This window comes from Dipodomys merriami, unplaced genomic scaffold (genome assembly GCF_024711535.1).
Source record: "Dipodomys merriami isolate MVZ:Mamm:240054 unplaced genomic scaffold, mDipMer1.0.p SCAF_770, whole genome shotgun sequence".
Lineage (NCBI taxonomy): Eukaryota > Metazoa > Chordata > Mammalia > Rodentia > Heteromyidae > Dipodomys > Dipodomys merriami.
In genome coordinates this window covers 332,524-355,568 of record NW_027206369.1, presented here as the reverse complement: position 1 = coordinate 355,568, position 23,045 = coordinate 332,524, and the positions used below count along the sequence as shown (strand labels likewise).

Genomic DNA, 23,045 nt, shown 5'->3' with positions numbered 1-23,045 from the left:
CACTACTATCCCCACTAAATAGATCCACCCAGCAAAAAGTCACCAGAGAAACTTCGGATCTTAAAATTTGCATAGATCAACTAGTCTTAACCAACATCTACCGAATATTTGACCCAGCCCCATCAGATTACACCTACTTCTCAGTAGCACATGGAACATTCTCCAAATTAGACCATATTCTAGGCCACAAAGAAAATCTGTCCAAATTCAGAAACATTGAAATTATACCCTGCATTCTCTCAGACCAGAAGGGAAAAAAATTAGAATTCAATACCAAAAGCCACCAAAGTAAATACTGTAACACATAGAGGCTGAACAACACAATTTTGAACCACCAGTGGGTCATGGAAGAGATCAGAAAGGAAAATCAAATGTTCATGATATTCAACAAAAATGTTCACACAAATTACCAGCTCCTCTAGGACACAGAAAAGGCAGTACTCACAGGCAAGTTTATAGCTCTGAGTTTGCACATTATCAAATTGGAAAGATCTGAAACCAACAATTTAATGAGGCAACTAAAGCTTTTTGAAAAAAGAACAACAAGCCAAACCCCAATCCAGTAGATGGAAGCAAATAAAATTAAATCCGAATTAAATGAATTAGAGTCCAAAAAAAAACTATAGAAAGAATTAACAAAACAAAGAGATGGCTCTTCAAAAAATAAAATTGACAGATCCTTAACAAATCCTATGGAATGGAAAAAAGAGAACACACCCACATAAACAAACTCAAGAGGGTACAATGGAAATATAACTACAGAAACAACCAAGATTCATAATATATAAGGGGATACTTCTCAAACCTTTATACTAATAAGTTTGAGAATCTAAAAGATACGGACTAGTTTCTAGCAAATATTGACATGCCCAAACTTAACCAAGATGATTTAAAACAACAGACCCATATGAAGCATCAAAATAGAGCAGCAGTAAGAGACCTCCCACCCAAGAAAAGTCCAGGACTGGATGGATTTACAACTCAATTCTACAAGGCCTTCAAAGCAAAACTCACACCAATACTTCTCCACCTCTTTAATGAAATTCAAAGCAAAAATTCACTATCACACTCTTTTTATGAAACCAGCATAACCCTCATCCCCAAACCAGGCAGGGACTCATCAAAAAAGAGAACTATAGACCTATTTTTTGATGATTATTGACAGAAAACTTCTCAACAAAATCTTCGCCAATCGACTTCAACAAGTCATGAAAAGAATCATACACCATGATCAAACAGGATTCATTTCAGGGATGCAAAGCTGGTTCAATATATGCAAAACAATATAATTCATCACATTAACAAGAGCAAGGATGAGAACAACATAGTTATCTCAACAGATGCAAAAAAAGAATCATTTGACAAGATCCAACACCCCTTTATGATGAAGGCTTTGGAAAACTAGGAATCCATGGAACATTCATCAATATAATAAAGGCTATATATGACAAACCTGCAGCCAGCATTATACTTAATGGTGAAAAGTTAAAGCCATTTCCTCTAAATTCAGGAATGAGACAAGGGTGTCCACTCTCCCCACTCCTCTTTAAACTAGTATTAGAATGCCTAGCTACAGCAGTAAGAGAAGAGCACGGCTGAAATTAGGAAAGCACACCCTTTTGTAATAGTTCCACAAAAAATAAAATACTAGGAGTGAACTTAACAAAAGAGTCACCTTCCTAGGAACTCTATGACAAAATCTTTAAAAACTGAGAAAGGAAATTAAAGCAGAACTAAGCAAAGGGAAAAACCTCCCATGCTCCTGGATTGGGAGGATTAACATCGTGAAAATGACAATATTGTCAAAGGCTAAGTATAAATTAAATGAGATACCTATGAATATTCCAACCTCTTTCTCCAATGAAATAGAACAGGCAATCCAAAAATTCATATGGAACAATAAAAGACCCCGATGTCAGTATAGTTTGTGGAGGGGAAGGGGAAAAAACAAGTCATTTAAATAAGGATACAGGTGGACCCGTTGCAACAATGAGAAGTACACATTCTCATGTCGAAAACGAACTTTACAACTTTGGTGGGGGGGGAGGTTTGGGTGGGGGGGGCGGGGGAGGCTGGGAAGGGATAGGAAGGGTAAAAAAAGGAGGAGGCTACAACGCTTGATAAGAAATGTACTCACTATCTTGCCCATGTAATGGTAATCCCTCTGTACAGTATTTTCACAATAAAAAAATAAAAATATAAAAAAAGAATAAAAGACCCCGAATAGCAAAAAAAAAAAAAAATCCTGAGTAGAAAGAGCAGTGCTGGAGGAAGATCAATACCAAAATTCAAACTCAACTACCATAGAAAACTCTCCTCTACTCAAACTCTACTCTACTCAAATTCTACTCTAACATAGAAATCCAAACAGCTTGTACTGGCACAAGACCCGACCTGAGGACCAATGGAATAGGACTGAAGACCCAGAAATGATCCCACAGACCTACAGCCACCTAATTTTCAGTAATTGAGCTAAAGAACTATATTGGAAGAAAGATAACCTTCTCAGTAAATGGTGCTTGCAAAATTGGTTAAACACTTGTAGAAAACTAAAACTAGATCCATATATATCACCCTCACCAGAATCAACTCCAAAATGGATCAAATATCTCAAAATAAAAGCAGACTCCCTGAAAACATTACTGGAAGGAATAGGAGAAACTTTAGGGTTCCTTGGCACAGACCAGAATTTTCTTAATAGAGATCCAGAAGCACAACAAATCAAAAAAAGTTTGGACAAATGGGATAGCATGAAACTGCAGAGCTTCGGCAAGGCAAAGGACATAACTAGCAAGATCAACAGAAAGCACAAGGACTGGGAGAATATTTTCACTAGCTATACAAAGGACAAGGATCTCATATCTGAAATATACATAGAACTCAAAAAACTAAATCCCCCAACAACAAATCCTCAAAGAAACAACTGTCTGATTAACAAATGGGCTACAGACATAAAGAGAGACTTCTCTGAAGAGGAAATACGAATGGCCAATAGACATCAAGAAATACTCAACCTCTCTAGCCATTAAAGAAATGCCAATCAAGACAACGCTAAGATTCCATCCACCCCAGCTAGAATGACTATAATCAAGAAATCTTGTAATAACAGGGAACCCTACGGCATTGATGGTGGGAGTGTAAACTTGTTCAACCACTCTGGAAAGTAGTATGGAGGTTCCTCAAAAGACTCCACATACAGCTCCCTTATGACCCAGTAATCCCACTTTTGGGCATTAACCCAAACGATCAAAGACAAGGTCATACCAAAGCTACCAGCACAGCCATGTTTATTGCAGCATTAATCACCATAGATATGGAACCAACACAGATGCCCTTCAGTAGATGAATTGATCAAGAAAAAAAGAATGATATTGCCCCATTTGTTAGGAAATAGAAAGACTTGGGAAAAATTATATTAAGTGAAGTAAGCCAGGCCCAAAGAAACATAGGTCCCATTGTTTCCCTTATTTGCAATATCTAGTATATGTCTGTGTCAATAAGAAAAGGTCATACAAGTTGATATTAGGGAAATGAACCCCAAAATAAGTATTCAAATGTTTTTTTTTAATGTGATTGTTTCTAACATATTTGTAAGATGATTTCTTTGTTGCTTTGTATGTACCTCCCTCACGGTATAACCCCTGCTTTCACTGTATTTGATGTTGGTTTAATTTGTAGAGGGTAAGGGGAAAAATAAATCGTTTAACTAGGGATACAGGTAGACCCATTACAACAATGAGATGTACAAGTCATTATGTTGAAAAACGAATTTTAAAATTTTGGTCGGGGGTGGGGGCAGGATCTGGTATGGGGGTTGGTGGGGTATGGGAAGGGATGGGAAGGGTAAACAAAGGAGGAGGCAACAATGCTTGATAAGAAATGTACTCATTATCTTGCCCAAGTAATTGTAACACCTCTGTATGGCATTTTCACAATAAAAATGTGATATATCTCTATCTATATATCTATCTATATATAGATATAGATCTATCTATCTATCTAGATAGATAGATAGATAGATACATAGATATATATAGATAGATACATACATACATATATATAGATATAATTATATAAAATGTTATTCTATGTCTCTGTCAGAAAGAATAACATTGCCTCTTTCATTAGGAAATGGAAAGACTTGAAAAAAATTGTATTAACTGAAGTAAGCTAGGCCCAAAGAAATATACATCCCAAGGTTTCCCTTATTTGCAGTGACTAGTACATATCTAGGACAAGCAGAGAAAATCAAAGGCTATATACATAAGACCACATGAGATAATGTTAAGAAAAATGAACCCTAAGACAGGGTCAAGAGGTTTGTTTTCCTTTCTTGCAAGTGTTATTAATGTACTTACAATGCACTATGTGATTCTTTTGTTTCTATTGTACGTCCTTCCCCGATGGTATAACCCCTGTTTCCACTGGATTTTATGCTGGTGTTCTGCACCTTGTATAAACATTTTTGTAATTTGGGGAGGGGAAGGTATATTGCAGAACCGCTTAAAATGGGGATGCAGGCTGACCCATTGTGACAATGAGATGTATAGGACACTATACTGAAAATGAACATTACAAGGTCAGGGTCGGGGGGCTGGATGAGTTGGGAAGGTGGGGAGGGAAGTAATAGTAGGGGGAAAATGAAGGAGGAGGTAACAATGCTTACTATGAAAAGTGCTCATTACCCTACTCATGTAACTGTAACCCTTCTGTACCCTACTCATGTAACTGTACCCCTTCTGTACATTTTTACAATAAAAAATTTAGAAAAATAAATAGTAGAAAATATATTTATATATTATATAACATATATTTTATTATACTAGTCATATATTATAAAATATATGTATTAAAATGTTTCGGATGTACTATATATTTTACATATATAATATATACACATTTTATACAGATTTATTTATATACTTTATATATGCTTTATACCTATATATGTAGAACTTTGGGAAGCACAGTGCCAACTGTCTGCCAGGAAACCATGCTGTGTAAAGGTCAAGCGCTCCTTTGCCATTTTTAGTGGACATTAGCACAGGTTCTTGCAAGTTTGTGTACAAAATTTCCTGGTGTTGGCTTTGGTGGATTCTTTGTATTTACAGGCTGACTTCTCCCACAATCTCCTAAGCTCACATACCTACTCAAGTTGTCTGGGATTGAAAAGCTGAAAATCACTTGATTTCCTTAACTAGGGTAAAATACAAATCTATTGCCTCAGTTCACGTGGTGCATCATGCACGTAACAATGAAATGGATTTGTTGCTGTCCTCCCTGATCCTGAAAGGTTACCTGGGGGAATTGGAGAAAAGCCGGATGGGATCAGGCAGGGAGGGGCATGGGAGGAGCAATGGCTGCTCACGTTGTGTTAGACACATCCCTGAAGAGCTCTGCTAGAGCCTCCAAGCAGACAGAAGGAGCAAAAGGAGCAAGCTAAAGGTGAGGTTAGGACGAACATGGGTAGCTGAGGTTGGTTCCAGTGGGACCCCATAGGGCAAGGGATACCTCCTAAACTGTCTAATGTCCTTCTGTCCTTGGGTTGTGGGGGATCTGCTCCCAGTGTGTGCTCCACCACGGGCAAAAGGCCTGCCCCAACTTCTCTCTGCTCTTCTGCCCCTATTATAATTGAGTGCCTCAGACCTGTAGGGACTCACGCTACTCTGCCTAAAGCTCCTACTTGTCTACTCCTAATCCCAGGCATATTCTTTCTGGCCTTCTTTATTCTTTGTTATCTCTAAAGAGAACCATGCTCTTTCCTCTAGGGGATAGCCAATCCTCTCTGCCCAATCAGTGGCAGGCCTTTTCCATCTGTCTGCTCACTGAGTGGAAAGGCCTGGTCTATGCAAAACGGAAACCATTTCCCTCCATGTTGCCTGCCTAGGAACCCAGTGAACACTACAGGCCTCTGCTGGACTGAATGAGGCAGGTGGAATGAAGGAGGCACCAGAGACACAAACCTGGCACTCCTGGATTGTGTTCAGTGTAACCAGCCCCCACACTGGATGATGCTTGGCCATCCATAGGGAATAGACACACAGAGCAAATCATTTCTCAATTAGGCAAATCATCTGGAAGCGGTTTTTCATTGTGTCTAATGTAATGACTTTTCATGTAATAATGTAATGATTGCTTATTCAAGTCAGTTTGGGCCTTAATTACAACATAAATTTCTGATTAATTACCAGCAGGGATACTCATCAGTTTATACAGCATTATTCCCTTCAACATTACCTTTGCTTGTAGATATTTTTGTACTTATGCCACCTGTGATTGGCAAGGTGTGTGCAGGTGAACTGATGGTTAACAGTCCATCGAGGTCCCACCTCTACAGGATACACCAAGCATTACCCTTCGGCAGACCAGATCTATAGATCACACCTTTCTCTGGTATGAAGTGAGCTTCAGAGAAATAGTGGAGCCTTTTAGCAAGGCTGCTGCCAGCAAGGAAGAGCTAACAAAGCAGGCCTACTGCAGGCTCAGCATTGGCTATAATTTGGGATCCTGGATCTTGGGAGAGCTTTGTCCATTTCTCCAGGGAACTATGTCTTCCTAGGAGTCCTTTGCTTGTAGCATAGCTCACCATGTTTTGAATTGAATGTCCAAAGAATGTGGCCATGAGGAAGCTTACTTTCCTCTGGAGTCTGGAACTTGGTATGTTCCATGAAGAAAGGCTAGGGATCCGCCCCAGTGGACTTCCCAGATGTTGGCTTTCTGTTTCCCTTCCCTCCCCTGCCCTGTGCTGCCCTGACCTTTTCTTTCTCTTCCTTCCGCTCCCTTTCTTTTCTGTTCCCTTCTTTTTCTTCTTCCTCTCTCCTCCCTTCCCATCTTATCCTCTACCTTAAACAGAAAATCAAAATTCACTAAATAATGATACCTCCTGCCTTTTCCCCAGCCCTTGACATTTACCATTTCACTTTATAAGAAATTTTCAATGCTAGTTACCATATGTAAGTGAAATCATACTGTAACTCAAGCTTAGTACATTGACAAAGTATCCTCAAGGCTTGTCTGTTTCAGACCTACATGACACAAGTGATGCACACATGACCCATAGGACTATGTGTACATTGTGTGTGACTATGAATTTGTATATGTGTGGCTCATTCATGGTTCATACATGGTTGTGTGTCAGTATTTATATGCGTTTGTGTGTATAAATTATTATTATGCACACATACATTCCATGTGAGTGAATGCATCACCATGATTGTGGTTCGGTTATATATTCCTGTGTTTTCACATACATGTCATTATATATGCATATTTATAGATGAATATGCAAACATGTTTGTTGTTCCAACTGAAGATTGTCAGTTAATCTTTCCTGCTGTCTCCTGCACATTGTTGCCTGCATTAATGTTTCTGTACTAGCCATAGCATTGCTGGACAGGGACTAATTAGCTTGCTCACTTTGGGTGAAATAAATATCTCAATGTGCAGAAACTCTTAAGAAATGTAATGTTCAAACTTTGAAAGGTACTTTGCACTAAAAGGTAATAAAGCACAGAAGTGCAAAGGCAAATCACTTGAGAAATCATTTTTGAAGCTTTCTGGAAGAGGGTGAGTGTCTGAATCTCCCTCCAAGTTAACAGTGCACTCTTGGGCTGTCTCACCTAACGATGTTAGTACAAAACACACACACATGCCATCTTGGTCATTTATATCACAGTATCTTGAAATGTTTTTAGTTAGAAAATGCTTCTGTGTCTTTGGCTGAAGAACCAGAATTCTGAAAACCTATTTTATTCATTAACTAAGGTCCATACTTCACATTTTCCTTGATTCTTTTCCACTCCAGCACCCATCTAGGTGACTACATTATGTTCAGCATTGTGCTTTCTTGATTTGACAGTCTCCTAGACTTTCCTTGCTTTTGGTAACTTTGACAGTTCGGAGGCATATTTGTCATGGGTTTTATAGCACTGCCCTCAATTAGAATTTATCCAATATTCTTGTTACAATCTGATTGAGTTTGTGTGTTGGGTAAAAAAGTCACAGCAATACTTATTTTCAGAATCCATTGTATCATGAACCCAGGGAGTCAGCGTGGTGGGGCATAACTGTAATCCCACTACTCAAGGTGCAGAGCTAGGAGGGACTCTTCTATATGTAGATAGGTTTTTCTCCCTCATTACTTACCTATTCCATTACTTATTTCTTTGTGTTTATACCTATGTATTGGATATGCTGTGGGTTATAACCTGACATTGCTGTCTTTTTTATTTATCACTAGAAAATTCTGTCTATTGGTCAGTAGCAAGTCTGCATATTGGGTCCTGTGTCCCACTGACTTCCTGGAATTTTCTATTATTTTGCTAAGATCGTGTGTGTGTGTGTGTGTGTGTGTGTGTGTGTGTGTGTGTGTGTGTGTGTGTGTTTTGTCCCAGCCCTAGACCTAGTCATTTCTACAAGGAGTCTGGCTCTCCCCCATTAAAAAAACAGTTTGTGAAACTGTAATATGGATTTTATATGTTCTCATTGATGCCAGAAGTTATTGATTCTATTTAACTGAGACATAAGTTCTATATGTTTAGGTCTATGCCTTTTTAAAATTATCATTATAATGGTGATGTATAGAAAAGTTACAGATGTATAAGTCAGATAATGAATACATTTTTTGGACAATATCTCCCCTTCCCTTACTTTCTCTGTTTTTCTCTCCCATCTAACAACAAACTCTATAGTTCATTTTCAACATAGTGTTCAGTGAATTTGTATGACTACTGAATTTGTTTGACTTTTGTTTGACATATTTTGCAAGTTGTGGGGTTTGAACTCAGGGCCTGGGCACTGTCCCTGAGTTTCTTTGTGTTCAAGGCTAGAATTCTACCACCTAATCCATAGTGCCACTTCTGGCCTTCTCTGAGTAGATTATTGGAGAGCCTCATGGACTTGCTTGCCTGGGCTGGCTTCTTACTGTGGCCCTCACATCTCAGCCTCCTGATTAGCTAGGAGTACAGGTATGAGCCTTTGGCACCCAGCATCTATGACTGATTTTTAATGCTGGAATGGTGCTCTCCTTCTCTCTCTCTCTCTCTCTCTCTCTCTCTCTCTCTCTCTCTCTCTCTCTCTCTCTCTCTCTCTCTCTCTCTCTCACACACACACACACACACACACACACACACACACACACACACAGATTTCCTATGATGTAGATACTTCAGGGAAACGTATTCTAAAAATCTTTTTTTTTATTGTGAACACACTGTACAGAGGAGTTACAATTACATGGGCAAGATAATGAGTACATTTCTTATCAAGCATTGCAGCCTCCTCCTTTGTTTACCCTTCACATCCCTTCCCAGTCTCCCTCTGCCCCCTACCCAATCCTCCCTCCCACCAAAATTATAAAGTTCGTTTTCAACATGAAAACTTGTACTTCTCATTGTTGCAACGGGTCCACCTGTATCCTTAAATGACTTGTTTTTATAAGGATGTGAGCAAAGAGAATTGAGAATGTGTAACCATCTTGGCTGGGCTTATGGGAGAAAATACAAGATTCATGAAATGGAAAATCCTGGGAAATTTAGAGTTAGGAAGAGTGAAGCTGGCCAATCAAGGTGGCTTCCTACTGAATTTTGTAGTATTTATTTTTCCCAGTGGTTGGCAAGGGAGGGCATCATCGTCAGGGGCACTAGAGACTTTGATTCCACTCATTTATGAATGGGACATTATACAGGAATGAGATGTTTTAGTCTTTAAAATATGAAGTCATGGCCCTCTGTGGCTGCATTATATTTGAAAACACAATCTGTGTAATTACAGAATAATAAATTATTAACTGAGAGGACTTTTTTACGGCTCTTGGTGATTTATCCTGCTATTTTTGCAATTGTTTTTTTTCTTTTTTAAAAAAATTTTTTATTGTAAAGATACTATACAGAGGGTTACAGTTACATGAGTGAGGTAATGAGTACACTTCCTCTTGAACATTGTTACCCCCTCCATTGTTTTCCCCCTACCATCCCCTCCCTCCCTCCCTTCCCCGAGGTTCTTTTTTTTTTTTATTGTGATTAAGTGATTACTTAATTTCCAGTAATTCACAGTATTGTGGAATAATGATGCTCATTTAAAGTCACAACTTCATTCTAACTTTCCTGGAGCAAATTGTCTATCACAGTCTGTAATATATAATGGTGCTCACATGTTATATACCATGTATGTGATCAGCAGCATGGGGATATTTGGTAGTGGTTCAACCAGATGAGTGGGAGTTCTTTGTTTCTTAAGTCCTGTTAGTTTTGTCATATCACCTAACATTTTGGATTTATCATCCACTTATCAGGGAGACCATGTATTGTTTGTCTCTTCATTCTTGGCTTACCTCGCTCAACATGATTCCTTCTAGCTCCATCCATTTCCCTGCAAATGCCATTATTTTGTCATTTCTAATGGCTGCATAATATTCCATTGTGTATAGATACCACAATTTTTGGATCCATTCATCTGTGGTGGGGCATCTAGGTTGTTTCCATATCCTAGCTATTGCGAACAATGCTGCAATAAACATGGAGGTACACGTGTCCTTGTATATTGGTTCCTGTTGTTCAGGGTAGATGCCTAGAAGTGGTATGACTGGGTCATAAGGGAGGTCAATCTTTAGCTTTCTAAGGACCCTCCAGACTGCTTTCCAAAGTGGTTGTATGAGTGTACATTCCCACCAGCAGTGTAATAGCGTTCCTCGTTCTCCACATCCCCTCCAGCATTTGTCGTTGGCTGATTTGTGGATGTGGGACATTCTGACTGGGGTAAGGTGGTATCTCAGGGTTGTCTTTATTTGCATTTCCTTCACCACCAGGGATGATGAACATTTCCTCATGTGTTTCTTTGCCATTTTTATTTCTTCATTTGAGAAGTCCCTCTTTAGTTCCCTTGCCCATTTAGTAATTGGTTTGTTTGGTTTGGGAGGGATTAGTTTCTTGAGTTCCCTGTATATACAGGATGTTAACCCCTTGTCTGATATATTGCTGGTAAATATTTTTTCCCAATTAGTTGGTTGTCTTTCTAGCTTGGTTGCGATAGCTTTATCTGTGCAGAAGCTTTTTATTTTAAGGTAGTCCCATTTGTCGAGTCTCTCTCCAACTTGTTGTGACCCTGGGACTCTGTTCAGGAAGTTCCTTCCTGTGCCTATTAGTTCAAGTGTCTCTCCTACTCTGTCCTGCAGTAGTTTCAGAGATTCAGGTTTAATGTTAAGGTCTTTAATCCATTTTGAGTTGATGTTGGTGCATGGTGATAGGCTGGGGTCCACTTTTAGTTTTCTGCATGTGGCTGCCCAGTTTTCCCAGCACCAGCGGTTGAAGAGGCTGTGTTTCTTCCATTGTATGTCTTTGGCTCCTTTGTCGAATATCAGCTGGCTGTAGGCCTGTGGATTTATTTCTGGATCTTCTATTCTGTTCCATTGGTCTTCAGGTCTGTTTTTGTGCCAGTACCATGCTGTCTTTGTTATTATAGCTCTGTAGTAGAGTTTGAAGTTCGGCATGGATAGCCCTCCCATATTGTCTTTATCCCTTAGACTTGTTTTGGCTATTCTAGGTCTTTTGTTGTTCCATATGAATTTTTGGACTGTTTTCTGTATTTCAGTGATGTACGTCATTGGGATTTTAATAGGAATTGCGTTGAATTTGTATATTAGTTTTGGAAGTATTACCATCTTTACTATATTAAGTCGGCCTATCCAGGAACATGGGAGGTCTTTCCATTTCCTAGTGTCTTCTGCAATTTCTTTCTTTAACTTTTTATAGTTCTCATTAAATAGTTCTTTTACATCTTTGGTTAGGTTAATTCCTAAATATTTTATTTTTTGGGCGCTTATTGTGAATGGGGTTGCTCCCTTTATTTCCATCTCTTCCTGTACATTATCAGTGTATAAGAAGGCAACGCCCCCAGTAAGAAAGCAGGTGTAGCTATCCTGATATCTGACAAAATAAACTTTTCATTAAAATCAGTACAGAAAGACAAGGACGGACACTACATATTAATAAAGGGAACAATCCAAGAGGAGATATAACCATCATCAACTTATATGCCCCAAATATTGGTGCACCCAGATATGTCAAACAAATGCTCTCAAACTTACAGAATAAAATAGATCCCAATACGATAATACTAGGAGACTTTAAGACACCACTCTCACCAAAGGACAGGTCTACCAACCAGAGGATTGGCAAAGAAGCTACCGAATTAAGAGAGGCCATACTTCAAGCGGAATTAACTGACATCTACCGAGTATTTCACCCTAAAACAACACAGTACACATTCTTCTCAGCAGCTCACGGAACTTTCTCCAAAATAGACCATATCATAGTTCATGCAAGGAACTTAAGCAAATACAAAGTGATTGACATAATACCCTGTATCCTATCTGACCACAGTGGAATCAAGCTAGCTCTCAATAACAAAGCATACCACAGAAATTTCTCTAATACATGGAAATTGAACAGCACACTCCTTAACAATGCCTGGATAACAGAAGAGATCAGAGAAGAAATAAAGCATTTCCTACAACTCAATGAAAATGAAAACACCTCACAAAGAAACTTGTGGGACACAGCAAAAGCAGTCCTGAGGGGCAAATTTATTGCCCTCAGTGCCCACATCAACAGAATGGAGACAGACCAAGTAAATAATCTCATGTTGCAATTAAAACAGCTAGAAAAACAAGAAAAAATGGGACCTAAAGCTAGTAGACGAAGCCAGATAACGAAATTAAAAGCAGAGATTAACAATTAGAAAATCAGAAAACCATAACCAAAATAAACCAAACAAAAAGCTGGTTCTTTGAAAAAATAAACAAAATTGATGGCCCATTGGCTAGATTAATTAAAAAAAGAAGAGAGGAAACCCATATTAATAGGATTAGGGATGCCACGGATCACAACACGTACCCAAGATATCCAAACAATTCTAACAGACTACTTTCAAAAGCTATACTCTCTAAAGGAAGAAAATCGGGCAGAAATGGATGCATTTTTAGAGAAATACAAGTTGCCCAAACTGAGCAAAGAAGAAGTTAACCAATTAAATAAGCCAATATCCTATAATGAGATACAGGAAGCTATCAAAAGTCTTCCAACAAAAAAAAAGCCCAGGACCAGATGGATTCACAGCAGAATTCTATAAGACCTTTAAACAAGAACTAATACCCATACTCCTCAAGCTCTTCAGAGAAACAGAGAAGGAGGGAGCTATCCCAAACTCATTCTATGAAGCCAATATCACACTCATCCCCAAACCAGGCAAAGACCCAACCAAAAAGGAGAATTACAGGCCAATCTCCTTGATGAACACAGATGCAAAGATCCTTAACAAGATTCTAGCTAACAGAATCCAGAAACACATAAAAAAAATAATTCACTATGACCAGGTAGGCTTCATCCCAGAGACACAGGGATGGTTTAACATACGTAAGTCAATAAATGTAATCCAACATATCAACAGAGCCAAGGTCAAGAATCACATGATTATCGCCACAGATGCAGAAAAGGCCTTTGACAAAATTCAACATTCATTCATGCTAAAAGCTCTAGAGAAAATAGGAATAGAAGGAACATTTCTAAAAACAATAAAAGCCATTTATGACAGACCAATAGCCAATATTATACTTAATGGGGAAAAGCTACAACCAATTCTCCTAAAATCAGGAACAAGGCAAGGATGCCCACTGTCTCCACTCCTCTTCAATATAGTCCTAGAACCTTTAGCCAGGGCAATAAGGCAAGAAAAAGACATTAAAGGGATCCGCATAGGGAAAGAAGAAGTTAAGCTATCCCTTTTTGCAGACGACATGATACTATACCTCCACGATCCCAAAAACTCCATCCCCAAACTCTTAGAAATCATAAATCACTTCGGCAAAATAGCAGGATACAAAATAAACCCACAAAAATCAGTTGCCTTCCTATACACTGATAATGTACAGGAAGAGAGGGAAATAAAGGGAGCAACCCCATTCACAATAACCTCCCGAAAAATAAAATATTTAGGAATTAACCTAACCAAAGATGTAAAAGAACTATTTAATTAGAACTATAAAAAGTTAAAGAAAGAAATTGCAGAAGACACTAGGAAATGGAAAGACCATCCATGCTCTTGGATAGGCTGACTTAATATAGTAAAGATGGTAATACTTCCAAAACTAATATACAAATTCAACGCAATTCCTATTAAAATCCCAATGACGTACATCACTGAAATACAGAAAACAGTCCAAAAATTCATATGGAACAACAAAAGACCTAGAATAGCCAAAACAAGTCTAAGGGATAAAGACAATATGGGAGGGCTATCCATGCCGAACTTCAAACTCTACTACAGAGCTATAATAACAAAGACAGCATGGTACTGGCACAAAAACAGACCTGAAGACCAATGGAACAGAATAGAAGATCCAGAAATAAATCCACAGGCCTACAGCCAGCTGATATTCGACAAAGGAGCCAAAGACATACAATGGAAGAAACACAGCCTCTTCAACCTCTGGTGCTGGGAAAACTGGGCAGCCACATGCAGAAAACTAAAAGTGGACCCCAGCCTATCACCATGCACCAACATCAACTCAAAATGGATTAAAGACCTTAACATTAAACCTGAATCTCTGAAACTACTGCAGGACAGAGTAGGAGAGACACTTGAACTAATAGGCACAGGAAGGAACTTCCTGAACAGAGTCCCAGGGTCACAAGTTGGAGAGAGACTCGACAAATGGGACTACCTTAAAATAAAAAAGCTTCTGCACAGATAAAGCTATTGCAACCAAGCTAGAAAGACAACCAACTAATTGGGAAAAAATATTTACCAGCAATATATCAGACAAGGGATTAACATCCTGTATATACAGGGAACTCAAGAAACTAATCCCTCCCAAACCAAACAAACCAATTACTAAATGGGCAAGGGAACTAAAGAGGGACTTCTCAAATGAAGAAATAAAAATGGCAAAGAAACACATGAGGAAATGTTCATCATCCCTGGTGGTGAAGGAAATGCAAATAAAGACAACCCTGAGATACCACCTTACCCCAGTCAGAATGTCCCACATCCACAAATCAGCCAACGACAAATGCTGGAGGGGATGTGGAGAACGAGGAACGCTATTACACTGCTGGTGGGAATGTACACTCATACAACCACTTTGGAAAGCAGTCTGGAGGGTCCTTAGAAAGCTAAAGATTGACCTCCCTTATGACCCAGTCATACCACTTCTAGGCATCTACCCTGAACAACAGGAACCAATATACAAGGACACGTGCACCTCCATGTTTATTGCAGCATTGTTCGCAATAGCTAGGATATGGAAACAACCTAGATGCCCCACCACAGATGAATGGATCCAAAAATTGTGGTATCTATACACAATGGAATATTATGCAGCCATTAGAAATGACAAAATAATGGCATTTGCAGGGAAATGGATGGAGCTAGAAGGAATCATGTTGAGCGAGGTAAGCCAAGAATGAAGAGACAAACAGTACATGGTCGCCCTGATAAGTGGATGATAAATCCAAAATGTTAGGTGATATGACAAAACTAACAGGACTTAAGAAACAAAGAACTCCCACTCATCTGGTTGAACCACTACCAAATATCCCCATGCTGCTGATCACATACATGGTATATAACATGTGAGCACCATTATATATTACAGACTGTGATAGACAATTTGCTCCAGGAAAGCTAGAATGAACTTGTGACTTTAAACGAGCATCATTATTCCACAATACTGTGAATTACCGGAAATTAAGTAATCACTTAATCACAATAAAAAAAAAAAGAACCTTGGGGAAGGGAGGGAGGGAGGGGATGGTAAGGGAAAACAATGGAGGGGGTAACAATGTTCAAGAGGAAGTGTACTCATTACCTCACTCATGTAACTGTAACCCTCTGTATAGTATCTTTACAATAAAAAAATTTAAAAAAAAAGATAAATAAGAGGATAGCATTAATATATTGTTGAGGCTGTGCTCTTTTCAATACAAAATTTAATAAGTGTCAAGTCTGCTGCAAATGTAAATTTTATTTGCCAATTCTTTTTGCAAATTGATTAAAATATAAAGAACCAAATTCCAATATCCCTTCACTTCCAAAAAAATCTCATAGATCTCTAGGTTTCTCAGTTGTTTCTAAATATTTTAATGTAATGCACTATTGGAACTAATTTCATTCCTCATTTAAATTTAAATTTAAAATCATTAAAGTCTTTTAAAAGCCTCTCACTCCAGCACAGGTATGGATAAAGAACTGATGTGGTCAGAAGCAGAATTATTCAGAAGACTGTAAATGGATGCTTACCTAGTTTCCTCTCTGCTGGATCATAGAATACAAACTGTCCTAATTGAAAAAAGTTAGCCTTCCCAGGTTTTCTGCATATAAATGCTCCATCAACATTTTGTTATTAGAGGATTATTCAAGATTAGCTATATGTTGATTGATAATGACTGAGCATGAGAGAAATTTGAGGGAAAACTATCTACACTTCAGTAAGGTACTGACTTGTGTTTCACAAAGTGTTATGAAAGCTCTCCATGAGAAATCTAGCAGCTGCATTTCTAAAAAGTCCTTGTGTGCTTACACTTTCTGATACTGTCTCAATTCAAGTACTTCTCCTTGGAGTTCCATACTATTCAGTGATGCTCTATTAGCTCCTTGTTTTGCAGACCGGTCTTGGTGATGAAATTTGTGCTTTTCAAAATTGCTCTCCCAATTCCATCCACAAAATGTGGACAAAAATTATCTGAAAAAATTGTATCTGTTGATAGTGCATATACTTTTATTTTTCATTACAAACATAGAATGTAGTAAAAATTTTCATAGCAATTACTCTGCACTAGGTTGTGGGCAGATTCTAATGTAAATAATATACTGTGTTCACGTAGAGAATTTGAGTATCCAAAGTTTAATATGCCTGTGGTACTAAAACCAATACCTTACTGATATTGAGTGACAAATACAACTTCCTATAAGTACAGAAGTTTTCATTGTATCTTTTTAATATATATTTTTATTGTAAAAATACTGTATGGAGGGGATACAGTTCCATAAGTAAGGTAATGAGTACATTTCATTTTTTTTCTCTATTGTCGTTCATGAGGCTTGAACTCTGGGCCTGAACGCTGTCCTCAGCTCTTCAGCTCAAGGCTAGCACTCTACCACTTGAGCTACATTGCCACTTCCTGTCTTTGGGTGGTTTATTGGAGATAAGAATTTCTCAGGGGCTGGGAAGGTGGCTCAGTGGTAGAGTGCTTGCCTTGCATGCATGAGGCTCTGGGTTCAAGTCCTCAGCACCACATAAGCAAAAAGAAAAAAGCCGGAATTTCTTGGATTTCCTTCCCGGTCTGGCTTTAAATCGAGATCCTCAGATCTCAGCCTCCTGAGTAGCTAGGATTAGAGGCCTGAGCCACCTGCGCCCAGCATGAGTATATTTTTTATTGAGCACCCTCTCCTTTGTTTTGCCCCTACCATCCCTTCTCTTTCCACCTCCCCAACTCATCCCTCCACCCCCTCTTTGATAGAGTGTCTTGTACATCTCATTGTTACAATGGGTCAACCTGTATCCTTTCCTCATATCTTAAATGAAGAAATACTGGCTTGATTTATGCTGATTCTACTTATGTAGACACATGTAAAATCACTCACCAAGTCCAAGAGCACATCATTTTTTGTCAGTTGGTATAGTTGTGTTCTACACAATTATTGACAGTTTACAAATTATTCTCAAACTTTAATCCATTAAAAATACTTTCTTCTTTTCTTATTTTCTTGGCCAGGAAATCAGCCAGACCTCAGTCAGCATTTCTCTCATAGGACTTTTCACATGGGTTGGTTAAATGTTGATCTGAGGTCCAGTCTTCTGAGGACTCTCTCATCTGCTTAGGAATTGATGCTGTCTGTTGGAAAAGAGCTCAAGGAAGGATGCCATTTAGCACCTTATAACTTTATTTTTTATTGTGAGAATACTGTACAGAGGAGTTACAATTACATGGGCAACATAACGAGTACATTTCTTATCAAGCATTGTTGGCTACTCTTTCTTTCCTCTTCCCATCTCTTCCCATCTTCCCCCTACACCCGGTCATCCCCCCACCCACCAAAGGTGTAAAGTTCATTTTTTGACAAAACAACATTGAAATTCCACCTCACCCCAGTTAGAATAGTTATAATAAAGAACTCTAATAACAACAGATGCTGGAGGGGATGTGGACAGAAGTGAACCTTTCTACATTGTGGGTGGGAGTGTAAACTTGTTCAACCACTTTTGAAAGCAGTATGGAGGTTCCTCAAAAGACTCCACATAGAGCTCCCCTATGACCCAGAAATCCCACTTTTGAGCATTTACCCACATGATCACAAACAAGACCATACTAAAATTACCAGCACAACTATGTTTATTGCAGCATTATTTACCATAGCTAAGATATGGAACCAACCCAGATACCCCTCAGGAGATGAATGGATCAAGAAAATGTATATATACACAATGGAATTCTATGCCTCCATCAGAAAGAATGACATTGCCCCATTTGTTAGGAAATGTTAAGACTTGGAAAAAATTATATTAAGTGAAGTAAGCCAGGCCCAAAGAAACATAAGTCTTATGGTTTCCCTTATTTGCAATAACTAGTATATGTCTGAGTCAAGCAGAAAAGTTTATGTTAGGGGAATGAAGCCCAAGATAAGTATTCAAATGTTTTTTTTGCCTTTCATGAAATTGTTTTTAACATATTTATAAGATGATTTCTATGTTGCTTTGTATGTTCCTCCCCCACGGAATAACCCCTGCTTGCACTGTATTGATGTAGGTATAATTTGTGGAGGGGAAGGGAAAAAACAAATCGTTTAACTAGGGATATAGGTGGACCCATTGCAACAATGAGATATATAACTTTATTCTTTACAAGGGTATTTTCCTGCTACTTTGGTTGTTGAGAGTGTCTATAAGAGCAAGCATTCTGTAGGGAGCTGGGAGAAACCATATGTTCTTTACTTACTGAGATTCCTAAGTGACTTGTACTGCATTTTGCAAGTCGAATCTGTCAAAACCTACCAGTTTTAAGAGATAAGAGGAGTGGTAAAAGAACTCATGGAGACAAATACATTTTCAACATATTTTGTTCCAAGCATTCCATCTAAGGCATAGTCAACAACTAGTGAAACTTGTGTTGGCTGTACATATGTGTCTTTCTCCATGTGTGCATGTATACATGTGTATATGTATGTGTGAATTTGTGTGTATAGTAACATATATGTGTACATATATAAGGGCATATACATACATATATAAATAAATATACATATGCAAATATATGTACATATATATAAATCAGTGTTCAGTGATTTAATCAATAGTTCCCAGCACATTGTCATTCTCACAAAGTGTACATGATAAACTGCTCTGAGGAGCTGTGCTCTATGATGGGTATCCTTTGTTCTCACTTGCCCCATTACCTTGTTTTTCATCCCTGTGAACAACTTTGGTCTGCTTACCATAGGAAAGTTTTGTTTTCATTACATGTAGTTACTTACTGATAATCAAAGAAAAAGGTTATTTGTAAAAGAAAAAGAACTTTTAGATCACAAGTCAAAATATCTTATCTATCCCAATGATTCCTATGAGATAAAATTTATAACAGAAGAAAAGTGAAAAGGAATTCCTAGATCTGTTGTTTTGCCATTTAGAATGGCAAAGAATAATATCACGTCACTCTTAGAATTCTTAAAAACTGCAAGGGAAACTGTTGGTCCCTATCATGTTCCCACAAAACAAGTGGATCCTGAAGGATAATAGACCAGCTGAAATTCTAAGTAGCAGACATGGAGCCTGAAAGAGAAAGACCATGAATGAAAAAGGGTGAAAGAGAGAAGTACAATAATATTGAAAGTACATAACAGATAAACAAGAGCTGTATGAGAATATTCATACTGCTATCTTTAGACTCTTCATGTACATTTGAAGGTATCTGATGTATGATAACCCATCAACATAACATATAGAATGATTTTGATAAAAAATAAAAATGATGAGTCCCTGCCTGGTTTTAGGATGACGATTATGATGGCTACATAGAATGTGTTCAGTAGTGAACTTTCTCTTTCAATTTCATTGAAGAGTTGGAGGAGTATTGGTGTGAGCTCTGCTTTGATGGCCTTGTAGAATTCCGCTGCAAAACCATCTGGTCCTGGACTTTTCTTAGATGAAAAGTCTCTTATTGCTGTTTCTATTTCAATGCTTGATATGGGCCTGGAAAGACTTTGAAAAAATTATATTAAGTGAAGTAAGCCAAGCCCAAAGAAACATAGGTCCCATGGTTTCCCTCATTTGCAATAGTTAATATATGTATGAGTCAAGCAGAAAAGGTCAGATAAGGTGATGTTAGGAAAATGAACCCTAAGATACGTATTTAAATGCTTTTTTTCTTTCATTCATTTGTTTCTAATGCATTTATATGATTATTTTCTTGTTGCTTTGTATGTCTCTCCCCCACAGTATAGCCCCTGCTTTCACTGTATTTTATGTTGTTATAATATGTGGAAGGGAAGGGGAAAAACAAGTCGTTTAAATAAGGATAAAGGTGGACCCATTGCAACAATGAGAAGTACAAGTTGTCATGTCGAAAACGAACTTTACAACTTTGGTGGGGGGTGGGGGGAGGATTGGGTGGGGGGGAGGCTTGGAATGGATGGGAAGGGGAAATAAAGGAGGAGGCTACAATGCTTGATAAGAAATATACTCATTATCTTGCCCATGTAATTGTAATCCCTCTGTACAGTTTTTTCACAACAAAAAAATAAAAATGACTCAGAAGAAATTATAAGTGCAAATACAATTTTCCCAGAAGAAATCTCTCAGAGATATTTCATGACTTTGAAAAGGATAAAGTGGCTGAAGTTAGCATAAATTTAGAAGTATCACAATTCACAAAAATATAAAAAGATATTCATATATTTCATTATATAACCCAAAGCAGAAAGCAAATATTGTTTAGATGATTTTTTAAAGCACAGTCTTTCTGGAGCTGGGAAGGTGGCTCAATGGGAGAGTGCTTGCCTTGCATGCATGGGGCCCTGGGTTTGATTCCTCAGCACTACAGAAGTAGAAAAAGACGAAGGCTCAAATGGTACCGCTAGCCTTGAGCTGAGGGACAGCACCCAGGACCCAGAGTTCAAGCCCCCTGACCAACAAAATAAAAATCAACAAAACAATGCTGGGTGCCGGTGGCTCAGGACTGTAACCCTAGCTATGCAGGAGGCTGAGTTCTGAGGATCACGGTTGAAAGCCAGCCCAGGCAGGAAAGTCCATGAGACTCTTATCTCTAATAAACCACTAGAAAACCAGAAGTGGTGCTGTGGCTCAAGCGATAGCGTGCCAGCCTTGAGCTGAAGAGTGCAGGGACAGCGCTCTGGCCCAGAGTTCAAGCCTCACGACTGCCAAAAACAAAAACACAAAAACAGTCTCTCACTTTTGTGGTCTCAACTCTGTAATACCGCCGCTTCAGACGAGGGCTAAGATTTTGGGTGTGGACCTTTATCATCCCTCCTAATTCAGACTGTAATTGATAATTTTTTAAATAAATAATTTGTTCTTAATTTTCTTCTTTGTAAACTCACATGCACCTATAAAAAGTGCTTTGGCCATCCCAGTAAGCTTCTCAAAGTACCTCCTGAATACGACTTATAAAAAGTTGTATTATATTACAAAAAGGAAAACAATGCAACAAATAAAGAAAACGGACAATTACATATTAATGATTAATCAAATAAAAAAACAAACAATTACCAGTGTACTACATATTACATTTTACTATTTTCTCATATTCCTGTACATTTAAAACTGGCTAAGATTATGATGTTCAAAAAGAGGATTTTGTTTTGGTTTTTATTTTGGGTCCGGTTGTGGCCCTGGACTCTGAGCCTGGGCGCTGCCCCTCAGCTCTTCAGCTCAAGGCTAGCACTCTACCACTTGAGCCACATCATCACTTCCAGCTTGTTTTTTGTTTATGGGTGTTGAGGAATCGAACCCAGGGCCTCAAGCATGCAAGGCAAGCGCTTTACCACTGAGCCACCTTCCCAGCCCCTTAAAAAGAGTTTTATAGGCTATGAGTAGTCTTTAAAATTACCCACTAAGATTACTTTTTATGGTCATCTCATCATTTGTATATGGCTTATATCATCATTTGTTCCTCACTAACATGTAAAGTAAGGAAGCCCTAAAAATTAAACAGAAACTATATAGTTAACAAAGTCTTAACTCTTCACTCTGCTTCTTTACGCAAAGACTTTGCAACTTCTTATTGGTAATGTTTCTATAAACTCTGAAATGTACATAATTAGTACCATATGTCTGCTACCATAAACCTTAAATACTTTATAGAAAAGTTTATCACCTGCCAAACAGTCCTAATTTTGGCATATATATGCAAATTCCCAAAATTAAATACATTTAAAGTTTAAAACTTTTAACAACCTTAACACTTGCTGCAGTGTTCATTATGACAGGTGCCTTGTATAGAATAATTGAATTCCTCCTCCTACACATCTCTTGAACAACAAATATCTGGAATTATTTTGTTTTTGACATGCCAATCTTGACTTTATTCTTAAATGTGTGCTTATGTAAGAAATACATGGTTCTAACAGTTTGTTGTATTGCTAAAAAAAAAAAAAAAAGAAATACATGGTTCTAAAATTTCACAAGAATTCTTTTGAAATTACTTTTTTTTGAATTGTCTAGTTTAACAAAATCAATTACACTTTATATATAAAAAATGTTCTAACTTGGAAAAAATTATATTAAGTGAAGTAAGCCAGGCCCAAAGAAACATAGGTCCCATGGTTTCCCTTATTTGTAATATCTAGTATATGTATGAGTCAAGTGAAAAGGTCAGATAATGTGATGTCAGGGAAATGAACCCTTAGATGTGTATTTTAAGGTTTTTTTCTTTCATGCATGTGTTTCTAACGCACTTATAAGATTATCTCTTTGTTGCTTTGTATGTCCCTCCCCCACAGTATAACCCCTGCTTTCACTATATTTGATGTCAGTATAA

General features: G+C 38.0%; 1 long non-coding RNA gene across 1 annotated transcript in view; it reads left to right on the top strand.

Annotated features, from left to right (window-relative positions):
* Positions 1 to 23,045, top strand: part of LOC138818515 (uncharacterized) — a 91,238-nt gene that overhangs the window by 38,952 nt on the left and 29,241 nt on the right. The window lies entirely within an intron of this gene.